The sequence below is a fragment of the Pristiophorus japonicus genome, chromosome 10 (assembly GCF_044704955.1).
Source record: "Pristiophorus japonicus isolate sPriJap1 chromosome 10, sPriJap1.hap1, whole genome shotgun sequence".
Lineage (NCBI taxonomy): Eukaryota > Metazoa > Chordata > Chondrichthyes > Pristiophoridae > Pristiophorus > Pristiophorus japonicus.
This window is the reverse complement of record NC_091986.1, coordinates 151,951,980-151,968,729: the sequence shown is the minus strand read 5'-3', so window position 1 is coordinate 151,968,729 and position 16,750 is coordinate 151,951,980.

The window sequence follows — 16,750 nt, the reverse complement described above, 5'->3', positions numbered from 1 at the left end:
AGCCTCCTACAGTAAGGGTTACACCCAGTCTTCTGCTGTAAGGGTTACACTCAGTCTCCTGCTGTAATGTTACACTCAGTCTCCTGCTGTAATGTTACATTTAGTCTCGTGCAGTAATGTTACACTCAGTCCCCTGCTGTAAGGGATACACTCACTCTCCTGCTGTAAGGGTGAAATTCACTCTCCTGCTGTAAGGGTTGCACTCAGTCCCCTGCTGTAATGTTACACTCAGTCTCCTGCTGTAAGGATTACACTCAGTCTCCTGCAGTAAGGGTTACAATCAGTTTCCTGCTGTAAGGGTTACACTCAGTCTCCTGCTGTAATGTTACACTCAGTCTCCTGCTGTGAGGGTTACACCCAGTCTCCTGCTGTAAGAGTTATAGCCAGTCTTCTGCTGTAAGGGTTACACCCAGTCTTCTGCTGTAAGGGTTACACTCAGTCTCCTGCTGTCAGGGTTACACCCAGTCTCCTGCTGTAAGGGTTACACTCAGTCTTCTGCTGTAAGGGTTGCACTTAGCCTCCTACAGTAAGGGTTACACTCAGTCTCGTGCAGTAATGTTACACTCTGTCTCCTGCAGTAAGGGTTACACTCAGTCCCCTGCTGTAAGTGTTACACTCAGTCTCCTGCTGTAAGGGTTACATTCAGTCTCGTGCAGCAATGTTACACTCAGTCTCCTGCAGTAAGGGTTACACTCAGTCCCCTGCTGTAAGTGTTACACTCAGTCTCCTGCTGTAATGTTACACTCAGTCTTCTGCTATAAGGGTTACACTCAGTCTTCTGCTGTAAGGGTTACACCCAGTCTCCTGCTGTAAGGGTTACACCCAGTCTTCTGCTGTAAGGGTTACATCCAGTCTCCTGCTGTAAGTGTTACATTCAGTCTTCTGCAGTAAGGGTTACACCTAGTCTCCTGCTGTAATGGTTACACTCAGTCCCCTGCTGTAAGGGTTACACCCAGTCTTCTGCTGTAAGGGTTACATTCACTCTCCTGCTGTAAGGGTTACACTCAGTCTCCGGCTGCAAGGGTTATACTCAGTCTCCTGCAGTAAGGGTTACACTCAGTCTCCTGCTGTAAGGTTTACACTCAGTCTCCTGCTGTAAGGGTTACACCCAGTCTTCTGCTGTAAGGGTTACACCCAGTCTCCTGCTGTAAGGGTTACACCCAGTCTTCTGCTGTAAGGGTTACATCCAGTCTCCTGCTGTAAGTGTTACACTCAGTCTTCTGCAGTAAGGGTTACACCCAGTCTCCTGCTGTAAGGGTTACACTCAGTCCCCTGCTGTAAGGGTTACATCAGTCTTCTGCTGTAAGGGTTACACCCAGTCTCCTGCTGTAAGGGTTACACTCAGTCTTCTGCTGTAAGGTTTGCACTCAGCCTCCTACAGTAAGGGTTACACCCAGTCTTCTGCTGTAAGGGTTACACTCAGTCTCCTGCTGTAATGTTACACTCAGTCTCCTGCTGTAATGTTACATTTAGTCTCGTGCAGTAATGTTACACTCAGTCCCCTGCTGTAAGGGATACACTCACTCTCCTGCTGTAAGGGTTACATTCACTCTCCTGCTGTAAGTGTTACACTCAGTCCCCTGCTGTAATGTTACACTCAGTCTCCTGCTGTAAGGATTACACTCAGTCTCCTGCAGTAAGGGTTACAATCAGTTTCCTGCTGTAAGGGTTACACTCAGTCTCCTGCTGTAATGTTACACTCAGTCTCCTGCTGTGAGGGTTACACCCAGTCTCCTGCTGTAAGAGTTATAGCCAGTCTTCTGCTGTAAGGGTTACACCCAGTCTTCTGCTGTCAGGGTTACACCCAGTCTCCTGCTGTAAGGGTTACACTCAGTCTTCTGCTGTAAGGGTTGCACTTAGCCTCCTACAGTAAGGGTTACACTCAGTCTCGTGCAGTAATGTTACACTCAGTCTCCTGCAGTAAGGGTTACACTCAGTCCGCTGATGTAAGTGTTACACTCAGTCTCCTGCTGTAAGGGTTACACTCAGTCTCCTGCTGTAAGGGTTACACTCAGTCTCGTGCAGCAATGTTACACTCAGTCTCCTGCAGTAAGGGTTACACTCAGTCCCCTGCTGTAAGTGTTACACTCAGTCTCCTGCTGTAATGTTACACTCAGTCTCCTGCTGTAAGGGTTACACCCAGTCTTCTGCGATAAGGGTTACACTCAGTCTTCTGCTGTAAGGGTTACACCCAGTCTCCTGCTGTAAGGGTTACACCCAGTCTTCTGCTGTAAGGGTTACATCCAGTCTCCTGCTGTAAGGGTTACACTCAGTCTTCTGCTGTAAGGGTTGCACTCAGCCTCCTACAGTAAGGGTTACACCCAGTCTTCTGCTGTAAGGGTTACACTCAGTCTCCTGCTGTAATGTTACACTCAGTCTCCTGCTGTAAGGGTTACACTCAGTCTCCTGCTGTAAGGGTTACACTCAGTCTCCTGCTGTAAGGGTTACACTCAGTCCCCTGCTGGAAGGGTTACACCCAGTCTTCTGCTGTAAGGGTTACACCCAGTCTCCTGCTGTAAGGGTTACACTCAGTCTCCTGCTGTCAAGGTTACACCCAGTCTCTTGCTGTAAGGGTTACACTCAGTCTTCTGCTGTAAGGGTTGCACTCAGCCTCCTACAGTAAGGGTTACACTCAGTCTCCTGCTGTAAGGGTTACACTCAGTCTCCTGCTGTAAGTGTTACACTCAGTCTTCTGCAGTAAGGGTTACACCCAGTCTCCTGCTGGAAGGGTTACACCCAGTCTTCTGCTGTAAGGGTTACACCCAGTCTCCTGCTGTAAGAGTTACACTCAGTCTCCTGCTGTCAAGGTTACACCCAGTCTCTTGCTGTAAAGGTTACACTCAGTCTTCTGCTGTAAGGGTTGCACTCAGCCTCCTACAGTAAGGGTTACACTCAGTCTCCTGCTGTAAGGGTTACACCCAGTCTTCTGCTGTAAGGGTTACATCCAGTCTCCTGCTGTAAGTGTTACACTCAGTCTTCTGCAGTAAGGGTTACACCCAGTCTCCTGCTGTAAGGGTTACACTCAGTCCCCTGCTGTAAGGGTTACATCAGTCTTCTGCTGTAAGGGTTACACCCAGTCTCCTGCTGTAAGGGTTACACTCAGTCTTCTGCTGTAAGGGTTGCACTCAGCCTCCTACAGTAAGGGTTACACCCAGTCTTCTGCTGTAAGGGTTACACTCAGTCTCCTGCTGTAATGTTACACTCAGTCTCCTGCTGTAAGGGTTACACTCAGTCTTCTGCTGTAAGGGTTACACTCAGCCTCCTGCTGTAATGTTACATTTAGTCCCCTGCTGTAAAGGTTACACTCAGTCCCCTGCTGTAAGGGTTACACTCACTCTCCTGCTGTAAGGGTTACACTCAGTTTCCTGCTGTAATGTTACACTCAGTCTCCTGCTGTAATGGTTGCACCCAGTCTCCTGCTGTAAGAGTTATAACCAGTATTCTGCTGCAAGGGTTACACCCAGTCTTCTGCTGTAAGGGTGACACTCAGTCTCCTGCTGTCAGGGTTACACCCAGTCTCCTGCTGTAAGGGTTGCACTCAGCCTCCTGCTGTAAGAGTTATAACCAGTATTCTGCTCTAAGGGTTACACTCAGTCTTCTGTTGTAAGGGTTACACTCAGCCTCCTGCTGTAATGTTACATTTAGTCCCCTGCTGTAAAGGTTACACTCAGTCCCCTGCTGTAAGGGATACACTCACTCTCCTGCTGTAAGGGTTACATTCACTCTCCTGCTGTAAGGGTTACACTCAGTCCCCTGCTGTAATGTTACACTCAGTCTCCTGCTGTAAGGATTACACTCAGTCTCCTGCAGTAAGGGTTACAATCAGTTTCCTGCTGTAAGGGTTACACTCAGTCTCCTGCTGTAATGTTACACTCAGTCTCCTGCTGTGAGGGTTACACCCAGTCTCCTGCTGTAAGAGTTATAGCCAGTCTTCTGCTGTAAGGGTTACACCCAGTCTTCTGCTGTAAGGGTTACACTCAGTCTCCTGCTGTCAGGGTTACACCCAGTCTCCTGCTGTAAGGGTTACACTCAGTCTTCTGCTGTAAGGGTTGCACTCAGCCTCCTACAGTAAGGGTTACACTCAGTCTCGTGCAGTAATGTTACACTCAGTCTCCTGCAGTAAGGGTTACACTCAGTCCCCTGCTGTAAGTGTTACACTCAGTCTCCTGCTGTAAGGGTTACACTCAGTCTCCTGCTGTAAGGGTTACACTCAGTCTCGTGCAGCAATGTTACACTCAGTCTCCTGCAGTAAGGGTTACACTCAGTCCCCTGCTGTAAGTGTTACACTCAGTCTCCTGCTGTAATGTTACACTCAGTCTCCTGCTGTAAGGGTTACACCCAGTCTTCTGCTATAAGGGTTACACTCAGTCTTCTGCTGTAAGGGTTACACCCAGTCTCCTGCTGTAAGGGTTACACCCAGTCTTCTGCTGCAAGGGTTACATCCAGTCTACTGCTGTAAGTGTTACATTCAGTCTTCTGCAGTAAGGGTTACACCTAGTCTCCTGCTGTAAGGGTTACACTCAGTCCCCTGCTGTAAGGGTTACACCCAGTCTTGTGCTGTAAGGGTTACACCCAGTCTCCTGCTGGAAGGGTTACACTCAGTCTTCTGCTGTAAGGGTTACACTCAGTCTCCTGCTGTAATGTTACACTCAGTCTTCTGCTGTAAGGGTTACACTCAGCCTCCTGCTGTAATGTTACATTTAGTCCCCTGCTGTAAAGGTTACACTCAGTCCCCTGCTGTAAGGGTTACACTCACTCTCCTGCTGTAAGGGTTACATTCACTCTCCTGCTGTAAGGGTTACACTCAGTCCCCTGCTGTAATATTACACTCAGTCTCCTGCTGTAAGGGTTACACTCAGTCTCCTGCTGTAAGGGTTACACCCAGTCTCCTGCTGTAAGGGTTACATTCAGTCTTCTGCTGTAAGGGTGACACTCAGCCTCCTGCTGTAAGGGTTACACTCAGTCCCCTGCTGTAAGGGTTACATCAGTCTTCTGCTGTAAGGGTTACACCCAGTCTCCTGCTGTAAGGGTTACACTCAGTCTTCTGCTGTAAGGTTTGCACTCAGCCTCCTACAGTAAGGGTTACACCCAGTCTTCTGCTGTAAGGGTTACACTCAGTCTCCTGCTGTAATGTTACACTCAGTCTCCTGCTGTAATGTTACATTTAGTCTCGTGCAGTAATGTTACACTCAGTCCCCTGCTGTAAGGGATACACTCACTCTCCTGCTGTAAGGGTGAAATTCACTCTCCTGCTGTAAGGGTTGCACTCAGTCCCCTGCTGTAATGTTACACTCAGTCTCCTGCTGTAAGGATTACACTCAGTCTCCTGCAGTAAGGGTTACAATCAGTTTCCTGCTGTAAGGGTTACACTCAGTCTCCTGCTGTAATGTTACACTCAGTCTCCTGCTGTGAGGGTTACACCCAGTCTCCTGCTGTAAGAGTTATAGCCAGTCTTCTGCTGTAAGGGTTACACCCAGTCTTCTGCTGTAAGGGTTACACTCAGTCTCCTGCTGTCAGGGTTACACCCAGTCTCCTGCTGTAAGGGTTACACTCAGTCTTCTGCTGTAAGGGTTGCACTTAGCCTCCTACAGTAAGGGTTACACTCAGTCTCGTGCAGTAATGTTACACTCTGTCTCCTGCAGTAAGGGTTACACTCAGTCCCCTGCTGTAAGTGTTACACTCAGTCTCCTGCTGTAAGGGTTACACTCAGTCTCGTGCAGCAATGTTACACTCAGTCTCCTGCAGTAAGGGTTACACTCAGTCCCCTGCTGTAAGTGTTACACTCAGTCTCCTGCTGTAATGTTACACTCAGTCTCCTGCTGTAAGGGTTACACCCAGTCTTCTGCTATAAGGGTTACACTCAGTCTTCTGCTGTAAGGGTTACACCCAGTCTCCTGCTGTAAGGGTTACACCCAGTCTTCTGCTGTAAGGGTTACATCCAGTCTCCTGCTGTAAGGGTTACACTCAGTCTCCGGCTGCAAGGGTTATACTCAGTCTCCTGCAGTAAGGGTTACACTCAGTCTCCTGCTGTAAGGTTTACACTCAGTCTCCTGCTGTAAGGGTTACACCCAGTCTTCTGCTGTAAGGGTTACACCCAGTCTCCTGCTGTAAGGGTTACACCCAGTCTTCTGCTGTAAGGGTTACATCCAGTCTCCTGCTGTAAGTGTTACACTCAGTCTTCTGCAGTAAGGGTTACACCCAGTCTCCTGCTGTAAGGGTTACACTCAGTCCCCTGCTGTAAGGGTTACATCAGTCTTCTGCTGTAAGGGTTACACCCAGTCTCCTGCTGTAAGGGTTACACTCAGTCTTCTGCTGTAAGGTTTGCACTCAGCCTCCTACAGTAAGGGTTACACCCAGTCTTCTGCTGTAAGGGTTACACTCAGTCTCCTGCTGTAATGTTACACTCAGTCTCCTGCTGTAATGTTACATTTAGTCTCGTGCAGTAATGTTACACTCAGTCCCCTGCTGTAAGGGATACACTCACTCTCCTGCTGTAAGGGTTACATTCACTCTCCTGCTGTAAGTGTTACACTCAGTCCCCTGCTGTAATGTTACACTCAGTCTCCTGCTGTAAGGATTACACTCAGTCTCCTGCAGTAAGGGTTACAATCAGTTTCCTGCTGTAAGGGTTACACTCAGTCTCCTGCTGTAATGTTACACTCAGTCTCCTGCTGTGAGGGTTACACCCAGTCTCCTGCTGTAAGAGTTATAGCCAGTCTTCTGCTGTAAGGGTTACACCCAGTCTTCTGCTGTCAGGGTTACACCCAGTCTCCTGCTGTAAGGGTTACACTCAGTCTTCTGCTGTAAGGGTTGCACTTAGCCTCCTACAGTAAGGGTTACACTCAGTCTCGTGCAGTAATGTTACACTCAGTCTCCTGCAGTAAGGGTTACACTCAGTCCGCTGATGTAAGTGTTACACTCAGTCTCCTGCTGTAAGGGTTACACTCAGTCTCCTGCTGTAAGGGTTACACTCAGTCTCGTGCAGCAATGTTACACTCAGTCTCCTGCAGTAAGGGTTACACTCAGTCCCCTGCTGTAAGTGTTACACTCAGTCTCCTGCTGTAATGTTACACTCAGTCTCCTGCTGTAAGGGTTACACCCAGTCTTCTGCTATAAGGGTTACACTCAGTCTTCTGCTGTAAGGGTTACACCCAGTCTCCTGCTGTAAGGGTTACACCCAGTCTTCTGCTGTAAGGGTTACATCCAGTCTCCTGCTGTAAGTGTTACATTCAGTCTTCTGCAGTAAGGGTTACACCTAGTCTCCTGCTGTAAGGGTTACACTCAGTCCCCTGCTGTAAGGGTTACACCCAGTCTTCTGCTGTAAGGGTTACACCCAGTCTTCTGCTGTAAGGGTTACACTCAGTCTCCTGCTGTAATGTTACACTCAGTCTCCTGCTGTAAGGGATACACTCAGTCTTCTGCTGTAAGGGTTACACTCAGCCTCCTGCTGTAATGTTACATTTAGTTCCCTGCTGTAAAGGTTACACTCAGTCCCCTGCTGTAAAGGTTACACTCACTCTCCTGCTGTAAGGGTTACACTCAGTTTCCTGCTGTAATGTTACATTCAGTCTCCTGCTGTCAGGGTTACACCCAGTCTCCTGATGTAAGGGTTACACCCAGTCTCCTGCTGTAAGGGTTACACCCAGTCTTCTGGTGCAAGGGTTACACTCAGTCTTCTACTGTAAGGGTTACACTCAGCCTCCTGCTGTAATGTTACATTTAGTCCCCTGCTGTAAAGGTTACACTCAGTCCCCTGCTGTAAGGGTTACACTCAGTCTCGTGCAGTAATGTTACACTCAGTCCCCTGCTGTAAGGGATACACTCACTCTCCTGCTGTAAGGGTTACATTCACTCTCCTGCTGTAAGTGTTACACTCAGTCCCCTGCTGTAATGTTACACTCAGTCTCCTGCTGTAAGGATTACACTCAGTCTCCTGCAGTAAGGGTTACAATCAGTCTCCTGCTGTCAGGGTTACACCCAGTCTCCTGCTGTCAGGGTTACACCCAGTCTCCTGATGTAAGGGTTACACCCAGTCTCCTGCTGTAAGGCTTACACCCAGTCTCCTGCTGTAAGGGTTACACTCAGTCTTCTGCTGTAAGGGTTGCACTCAGCCTCCTACAGTAAGGGTTACACTCAGTCTCGTGCTGTAAGTGTTACACTCAGTCTCCTGCTGTAAGGGTTACACTCAGTCTCGTGCAGTAATGTTACACTCAGTCTCCTGCTGTGAGGGTTACACCCAGTCTCCTGCTGTAAGTGTTACACCCAGTCTTCTGCTATAAGGGTTACACTCAGTCTTCTGCTGAAAGGGTTACACCCAGTCTCCTGCTGTAAGGGTTACACCCAGTCTTCTGCTGTAAGGGTTACATCCAGTCTCCTGCTGTAAGTGTTACATTCAGTCTTCTGCAGTAAGGGTTACACCTAGTCTCCTGCTGTAAGGGTTACACTCAGTCCCCTGCTGTAAGGGTTACACCCAGTCTTCTGCTGTAAGGGTTACATTCACTCTCCTGCTGTCAGGGTTACACTCAGTCTCCGGCTGTAAGGGTTATACTCAGTCTCCTGCAGTAAGGGTTACACTCAGTCTCCTGCTGTAAGGTTTACACTCAGTCTCCTGCTGTAAGGGTTACACCCAGTCTTTTGCTGTAAGGGTTACACCCAGTCTCCTGCTGTAAGGGTTACACCCAGTCTTCTGCTGTAAGGGTTACATCCAGTCTCCTGCTGTAAGTGTTACACGCAGTCTTCTGCAGTAAGGGTTACACCCAGTCTCCTGCTGTAAGGGTTACACTCAGTCCCCTGCTGTAAGGGTTACATCAGTCTTCTGCTGTAAGGGTTACACCCAGTCTCCTGCTGTAAGGGTTACACTCAGTCTTCTGCTGTAAGGTTTGCACTCAGCCTCCTACAGTAAGGGTTACACCCAGTCTTCTGCTGTAAGGGTTACACTCAGTCTCCTGCTGTAATGTTACACTCAGTCTCCTGCTGTAATGTTACATTTAGTCTCGTGCAGTAATGTTACACTCAGTCCCCTGCTGTAAGGGATACACTCACTCTCCTGCTGTAAGGGTTACACTCAGTCTCCTGCTGTAAGGATTACACTCAGTCTCCTGCAGTAAGGGTTACAATCAGTTTCCTGCTGTAAGGGTTACACTCAGTCTCCTGCTGTAATGTTACACTCAGTCTCCTGCTGTGAGGGTTACACCCAGTCTCCTGCTGTAAGAGTTATAGCCAGTCTTCTGCTGTAAGGGTTACACCCAGTCCCCTGCTGTCAGGGTTACACCCAGTCTCCTGCTGTAAGGGTTACACTCAGTCTTCTGCTGTAAGGGTTGCACTTAGCCTCCTACAGTAAGGGTTACACTCAGTCTCGTGCAGTAATGTTACACTCAGTCTACTGCAGTAAGGGTTACACTCAGTCCGCTGATGTAAGTGTTACACTCAGTCTCCTGCTGTAAGGGTTACACTCAGTCTCCTGCTGTAAGGGTTACACTCAGTCTCGTGCAGCAATGTTACACTCAGTCTCCTGCAGTAAGGGTTACACCTAGTCTCCTGCTGTAAGGGTTACACTCAGTCCCCTGCTGTAAGGGTTACACCCAGTCTTCTGCTGTAAGGGTTACACCCAGTCTCCTGCTGGAAGGGTTACACTCAGTCTTCTGCTGTAAGGGTTACACTCAGTCTCCTGCTGTAATGTTACACTCAGTCTCCTGCTGTAAGGGATACACTCAGTCTTCTGCTGTAAGGGTTACACTCAGCCTCCTGCTGTAATGTTACATTCAGTTCCCTGCTGTAAAGGTTACACTCAGTCCCCTGCTGTAAAGGTTACACTCACTCTCCTGCTGTAAGGGTTACACTCAGTTTCCTGCTGTAATGTTACATTCAGTCTCCTGCTGTCAGGGTTACACCCAGTCTCCTGATGTAAGGGTTACACCCAGTCTCCTGCTGTAAGGGTTACACCCAGTCTTCTGGTGCAAGGGTTACACTCAGTCTTCTGCTGTAAGGGTTACACTCAGCCTCCTGCTGTAATGTTACATTTAGTCCCCTGCTGTAAAGGTTACACTCAGTCCCCTGCTGTAAGGGTTACACTCACTCTCCTGCTGTAAGGGTTACATTCACTCTCCTGCTGTAAGGGTTACACTCAGTCCCCTGCTGTAATATTACACTCAGTCTCCTGCTGTAAGGGTTACACCCAGTCTCCTGCTGTAAGGGTTACACCCAGTCTCCTGCTGTAAGGGTTACATTCAGTCTCCTGCTGTAAGGATTACACTCAGTCTCCTGCAGTAAGGGTTACAATCAGTCTCCTGCTGTCAGGGTTACACCCAGTCTCCTGCTGTCAGGGTTACACCCAGTCTCCTGATGTAAGGGTTACACCCAGTCTCCTGCTGTAAGGCTTACACCCAGTCTCCTGCTGTAAGGGTTACACTCAGTCTTCTGCTGTAAGGGTTGCACTCAGCCTCCTGCAGTAAGGGTTACACTCAGTCTCGTGCTGTAAGTGTTACACTCAGTCTCCTGCTGTAAGGGTTACACTCAGTCTCGTGCAGTAATGTTACACTCAGTCTCCTGCTGTGAGGGTTACACCCAGTCTCCTGCTGTAAGTGTTACACCCAGTCTTCTGCTATAAGGGTTACACTCAGTCTTCTGCTGAAAGGGTTACACCCAGTCTCCTGCTGTAAGGGTTACACCCAGTCTTCTGCTGTAAGGGTTACATCCAGTCTCCTGCTGTAAGTGTTACATTCAGTCTTCTGCAGTAAGGGTTACACCTAGTCTCCTGCTGTAAGGGTTACACTCAGTCCCCTGCTGTAAGGGTTACACCCAGTCTTCTGCTGTAAGGGTTACATTCACTCTCCTGCTGTCAGGGTTACACTCAGTCTCCGGCTGTAAGGGTTATACTCAGTCTCCTGCAGTAAGGGTTACACTCAGTCTCCTGCTGTAAGGTTTACACTCAGTCTCCTGCTGTAAGGGTTACACCCAGTCTTTTGCTGTAAGGGTTACACCCAGTCTCCTGCTGTAAGGGTTACACCCAGTCTTCTGCTGTAAGGGTTACATCCAGTCTCCTGCTGTAAGTGTTACACGCAGTCTTCTGCAGTAAGGGTTACACCCAGTCTCCTGCTGTAAGGGTTACACTCAGTCCCCTGCTGTAAGGGTTACATCAGTCTTCTGCTGTAAGGGTTACACCCAGTCTCCTGCTGTAAGGGTTACACTCAGTCTTCTGCTGTAAGGTTTGCACTCAGCCTCCTACAGTAAGGGTTACACCCAGTCTTCTGCTGTAAGGGTTACACTCAGTCTCCTGCTGTAATGTTACACTCAGTCTCCTGCTGTAATGTTACATTTAGTCTCGTGCAGTAATGTTACACTCAGTCCCCTGCTGTAAGGGATACACTCACTCTCCTGCTGTAAGGGTTACACTCAGTCTCCTGCTGTAAGGATTACACTCAGTCTCCTGCAGTAAGGGTTACAATCAGTTTCCTGCTGTAAGGGTTACACTCAGTCTCCTGCTGTAATGTTACACTCAGTCTCCTGCTGTGAGGGTTACACCCAGTCTCCTGCTGTAAGAGTTATAGCCAGTCTTCTGCTGTAAGGGTTACACCCAGTCCCCTGCTGTCAGGGTTACACCCAGTCTCCTGCTGTAAGGGTTACACTCAGTCTTCTGCTGTAAGGGTTGCACTTAGCCTCCTACAGTAAGGGTTACACTCAGTCTCGTGCAGTAATGTTACACTCAGTCTACTGCAGTAAGGGTTACACTCAGTCCGCTGATGTAAGTGTTACACTCAGTCTCCTGCTGTAAGGGTTACACTCAGTCTCCTGCTGTAAGGGTTACACTCAGTCTCGTGCAGCAATGTTACACTCAGTCTCCTGCAGTAAGGGTTACACCTAGTCTCCTGCTGTAAGGGTTACACTCAGTCCCCTGCTGTAAGGGTTACACCCAGTCTTCTGCTGTAAGGGTTACACCCAGTCTCCTGCTGGAAGGGTTACACTCAGTCTTCTGCTGTAAGGGTTACACTCAGCCTCCTGCTGTAATGTTACATTTAGTCCCCTGCTGTAAAGGTTACACTCAGTCCCCTGCTGTAAGGGTTACACTCACTCTCCTGCTGTAAGGGTTACATTCACTCTCCTGCTGTAAGGGTTACACTCAGTCCCCTGCTGTAATATTACACTCAGTCTCCTGCTGTAAGGGTTACACCCAGTCTCCTGCTGTAAGGGTTACACCCAGTCTCCTGCTGTAAGGGTTACATTCAGTCTTCTGCTGTAAGGGTTACACTCAGCCTCCTGCTGTAATGTTACATTTAGTCCCCTGCTGTAAAGGTTACACGCAGTCCCCTGCTGTAAGGGTTACACTCACACTCCTGCTGTAAGGGTTACATTCACTCTCCTGCTGTAAGGGTTACACTCAGTCTCCGGCTGTAAGGGTTACACTCAGTCTCCTGCAGTAAGGGTTATACTCAGTCTCCTGCTGTAAGGTTTACACTCAGTCTCCTGCTGTAAGGGTTACACCCAGTCTTCTGCTGTAATGGTTACACTCAGTCTCCTGCTGTAATGTTACACTCAGTCTCCTGCAGTAAGGGTTACACTCAGTCTCCTGTTGTAAGGGTTACACCCAGTCTTCTGCTGTAAGAGTTATAACCAGTATTCTGCTGTAAGGGTTACACCCAGTCTTCTGCTGTAAGGGTTACACTCAGTCTCCTGCTGTCAGGCTTACACCCAGTCTCCTGCTGTAAGGGTTACACTCAGTCTTCTGCTGTAAGGGTTGCACTCAGCCTCCTACAGTAAGGGTTACACTCAGTCTCGTGCTGTAAGTGTTACACTCAGTCTCCTGCTGTAAGGGTTACACTCAGTCTCGTGCAGTAATGTTACACTCAGTCTCCTGCAGTAAGGGTTACACTCAGTCTCCTGCCGTAAGGGTTACACTCAGTCTACTGCTGTAAGGGTTACACCAAGTCTTCTGCTATAATGGTTACACTCAGTCTCCTGCTGTAATGTTACACTCAGTCTCCTGCAGTAAGGGTTACACTCAGTCTCCTGCTGTAATGGTTACACCCAGTCTCCTGCTGTAAGGGTTACACTCAATCTCCTGCTGTAAGGGCTACACTCAGTCTCCTGCTGTAAGAGTTACACACAGTCTCCTGCTGTAAGAGTTACACCAAGTCTCCTGCTGTAAGGGTTACACCCAATCACCTGCTGTAAGGGTTACACCCAGTCTTCTGGTGTAAGGGTTACACTCACTCTCCTGCTGTAAGGGTTACATTCACTCTCCTGCTGTAAGGGTTACACTCAGTCCCCTGCTGTAATGTTACACTCAGTCTCCTGCTGTAAGGGTTACACCCAGTCTCCTGCTGTAAGGGTTACACCCAGTCTCCTGCTGTAAGGGTTACACTCAGTCTTCTGCTGTAACGGTTACACTCAGCCTCCTGCTGTAAGGGTTACACTCAGTCTTCTGCTGTAACGGTTACACTCAGCCTTCTGCTGTAAGGGTTACACTCAGTCTTCTGCTGTAAGGGTTGCACTCAGCCTCCTACAGTAAGGGTTACACTCAGTCTCCTGCTGTAAGGGTTACACTCAGTCTCCTGCTGTAAGGGTTACACTCAGTTTACTGCTGGAAGGGTTACACCCAGTCTTCTGCTGTAAGGGTTACACCCAGTCTTCTGCTGTAAGAGTTATAACCAGTATTCTGCTGTAAGGGTTACACCCAGTCTTCTGCTGTAAGGGTTACACTCAGTCTCCTGCTGTCAGGGTTACACCCAGTCTCTTGCTGTAAGGGTTACACTCAGTCTTCTGCTGTAAGAGTTGCACTCAGCCTCCCACAGTAAGGGTTACACTCAGTCTCCTGCTGTAAAGGTTACACTCAGTCTCCTGCAGTAATGTTACACTCAGTCTCCTGCAGTAAGGGTTACACTCAGTCCCCTGCTGTAAGGGTTACACTCAGTCTCCTGCTGTAAGGGTTACACCCAGTCTTCTGCTATAAGGGTTACACTGAGTCTTCTGCTGTAAGGGTTACACCCAGTCTCCTGCTGTAAGTGTTACACCCAGTCTTCTGCTGTCAGGGTTACATCCAGTCTCCTGCTGTAAGTGTTACACTCAGTCTTCTGCAGTAAGGGTTACACCCAGTCTCCTGCTGTAAGGGTTACACTCAGTCCCCTGCTGTAAGGGTTACATCAGTCTTCTGCTGTAAGGGTTACACCCAGTCTCCTGCTGTAAGGGTTACACCCAGTCTTCTGCTGTAAGGGTTACACTCAGTCTCCTGCTGTAATGTTACACTCAGTCTCCTGCTGTAAGGGTTACACTCAGTCTTCTGCTGTAAGGGTTACACTCAGTCTCCTGCTGTCAGGGTTACACCCAGTCTCCTGCTGTAAGGGTTGCACTCAGCCTCCTGCTGTAAGAGTTATAACCAGTATTCTGCTGTAAGGGTTACACTCAGCCTCCTGCTGTAATGTTACATTTAGTCCCCTGCTGTAAAGGTTACACTCAGTCCCCTGCTGTAAGGGATACACTCACTCTCCTGCTGTAAGGGTTGCATTCACTCTCCTGCTGTAAGGGTTACACTCAGTCCCCTGCTGTAATGTTACACTCAGTCTCCTGCTGTAAGGATTACACTCAGTCTCCTGCAGTAAGGGTTACACTCAGTCTCCTGCTGTAATGTTACACTCAGTCTCCTGCTGTGAGGGTTACACCCAGTCTCCTGCTGTAAGAGTTACACTCAGTCCCCTGCTGTAATGTTACACTCAGTCTCCTGCAGTAAGGGTTACACTCAGTCTCCTGCTGTAATGTTACACTCAGTCTCCTGCTGTGAGGGTTACACCCAGTCTCCTGCTGTAAGGGTTACACTCAGTCCCCTGCTGTAATGTTACACTCAGTCTCCTGCTGTAAGGATTACACTCAGTCTCCTGCAGTAAGGGTTACACTCAGTCTCCTGCTGTAATGTTACACTCAGTCTTCTGCTGTAAGGGTTACACCCAGTCTTCTGCTGTAAGGGTTACACTCAGTCTCCTGCTGTCAGGGTTACACCCAGTCTCCTGCTGTAAGGGTTACACTCAGTCTTCTGCTGTAAGGGTTGCACTCAGCCTCCTACAGTAAGGGTTACACTCAGTCTCGTGCAGTAATGTTACACTCAGTCTCCTGCAGTAAGGGTTACACTCAGTCCCCTGCTGTAAGTGTTACATCCAGTCTCCTGCTGTAAGTGTTACATTCAGTCTTCTGCTGTAAGGGTTACACCCAGTCTCCTGCTGTAAGGGTTACACCCAGTCTCCTGCTGGAAGGGTTACACTCAGTCTTCTGCTGTAAGGGTTACACTCAGTCTCCTGCTGTAATGTTACACTCAGTCTCCTGCTGTAAGGGTTACACTCAGTCTTCTGCTGTAAGGGTTACACTCAGCCTCCTGCTGTAAGGGTTACACTCACTCTCCTGCTGTAAGGGTTACACTCAGTTTCCTGCTGTAATGTTACACTCAGTCTCCTGCTGTCAGGGTTACACCCAGTCTCCTGATGTAAGGGTTACACCCAGTCTCCTGCTGTAAGGGTTACACCCAGTCTTCTGGTGTAAGGGTTACACTCAGTCTTCTGCTGTAAGGGTTACACTCAGCCTCCTGCTGTAATGTTACATTTAGTCCCCTGCTGTAAAGGTTACACTCAGTCGCCTGCTGTAAGGGTTACACTCACTCTCCTGCTGTAAGGGTTACATTCACTCTCCTGCTGTAAGGGTTACACTCAGTCCCCTGCTGTAATATTACACTCAGTCTCCTGCTGTAAGGGTTACACCCAGTCTCCTGCTGTAAGGGTTACACCCAGTCTCCTGCTGTAAGGGTTACATTCAGTCTTCTGCTGTAAGGGTTACACTCAGCCTCCTGCTGTAATGTTACATTTAGTCCCCTGCTGTAAAGGTTACACGCAGTCTCCTGCTGTAAGGGTTACACTCACTCTCCTGCTGTAAGGGTTACATTCACTCTCCTGCTGTAAGGGTTACACTCAGTCCCCTGCTGTAAGGGTTACACCCAGTCTTCTGCTGTAAGGGTTACACCCAGTCTCCTGCTGTAAGTGTTACACTCAGTCTCCTGCTGTAAGGGTTACACTCAGTCTGGTGCAGTAATGTTACACTCAGTCTCCTGCAGTAAGGGTTACACTCAGTCCCCTGCTGTAAGGGTTACACTCAGTCTCCTGCTGTAATGTTACACTCAGTCTCCTGCTGTAAGGGTTACAACCAGTCTTCTGCTATTAGGGTTACACTCAGTCTTCTGCTGTAAGGGTTGCACCCAGTCTCCTGCTATAAGGGTTACACCCAGTCTTCTGCTGTAAGGGTTACATCCAGTCTCCTGCTGTAAGTTTTACACTCAGTCTTCTGCAGTAAGCGTTACACCCAGTCTCCTGCTGTAAGGGTTACACTCAGTCCCCTGCTGTAAGGGTTACACTCAGTCTCCTGCTGTAATGTTACACTCAGTCTCCTGCTGTAAGGGTTACAACCAGTCTTCTGCTATTAGGGTTACACTCAGTCTTCTGCTGTAAGGGTTGCACCCAGTCTCCTGCTATAAGGGTTACACCCAGTCTTCTGCTGTAAGGGTTACATCCAGTCTCCTGCTGTAAGTTTTACACTCAGTCTTCTGCAGTAAGCGTTACACCCAGTCTCCTGCTGTAAGGGTTACACTCAGTCCCCGACTGTAAGTGTTACACTCAGTCTGCTGTTGTAATGTTACACTCAGTCTCCTGCTGCAAGGGTTACACCCAGTCTTCTGCTGTAAGGGTTACATCCAGTCTCCTGCTGTAAGTCTTACACTCAGTCT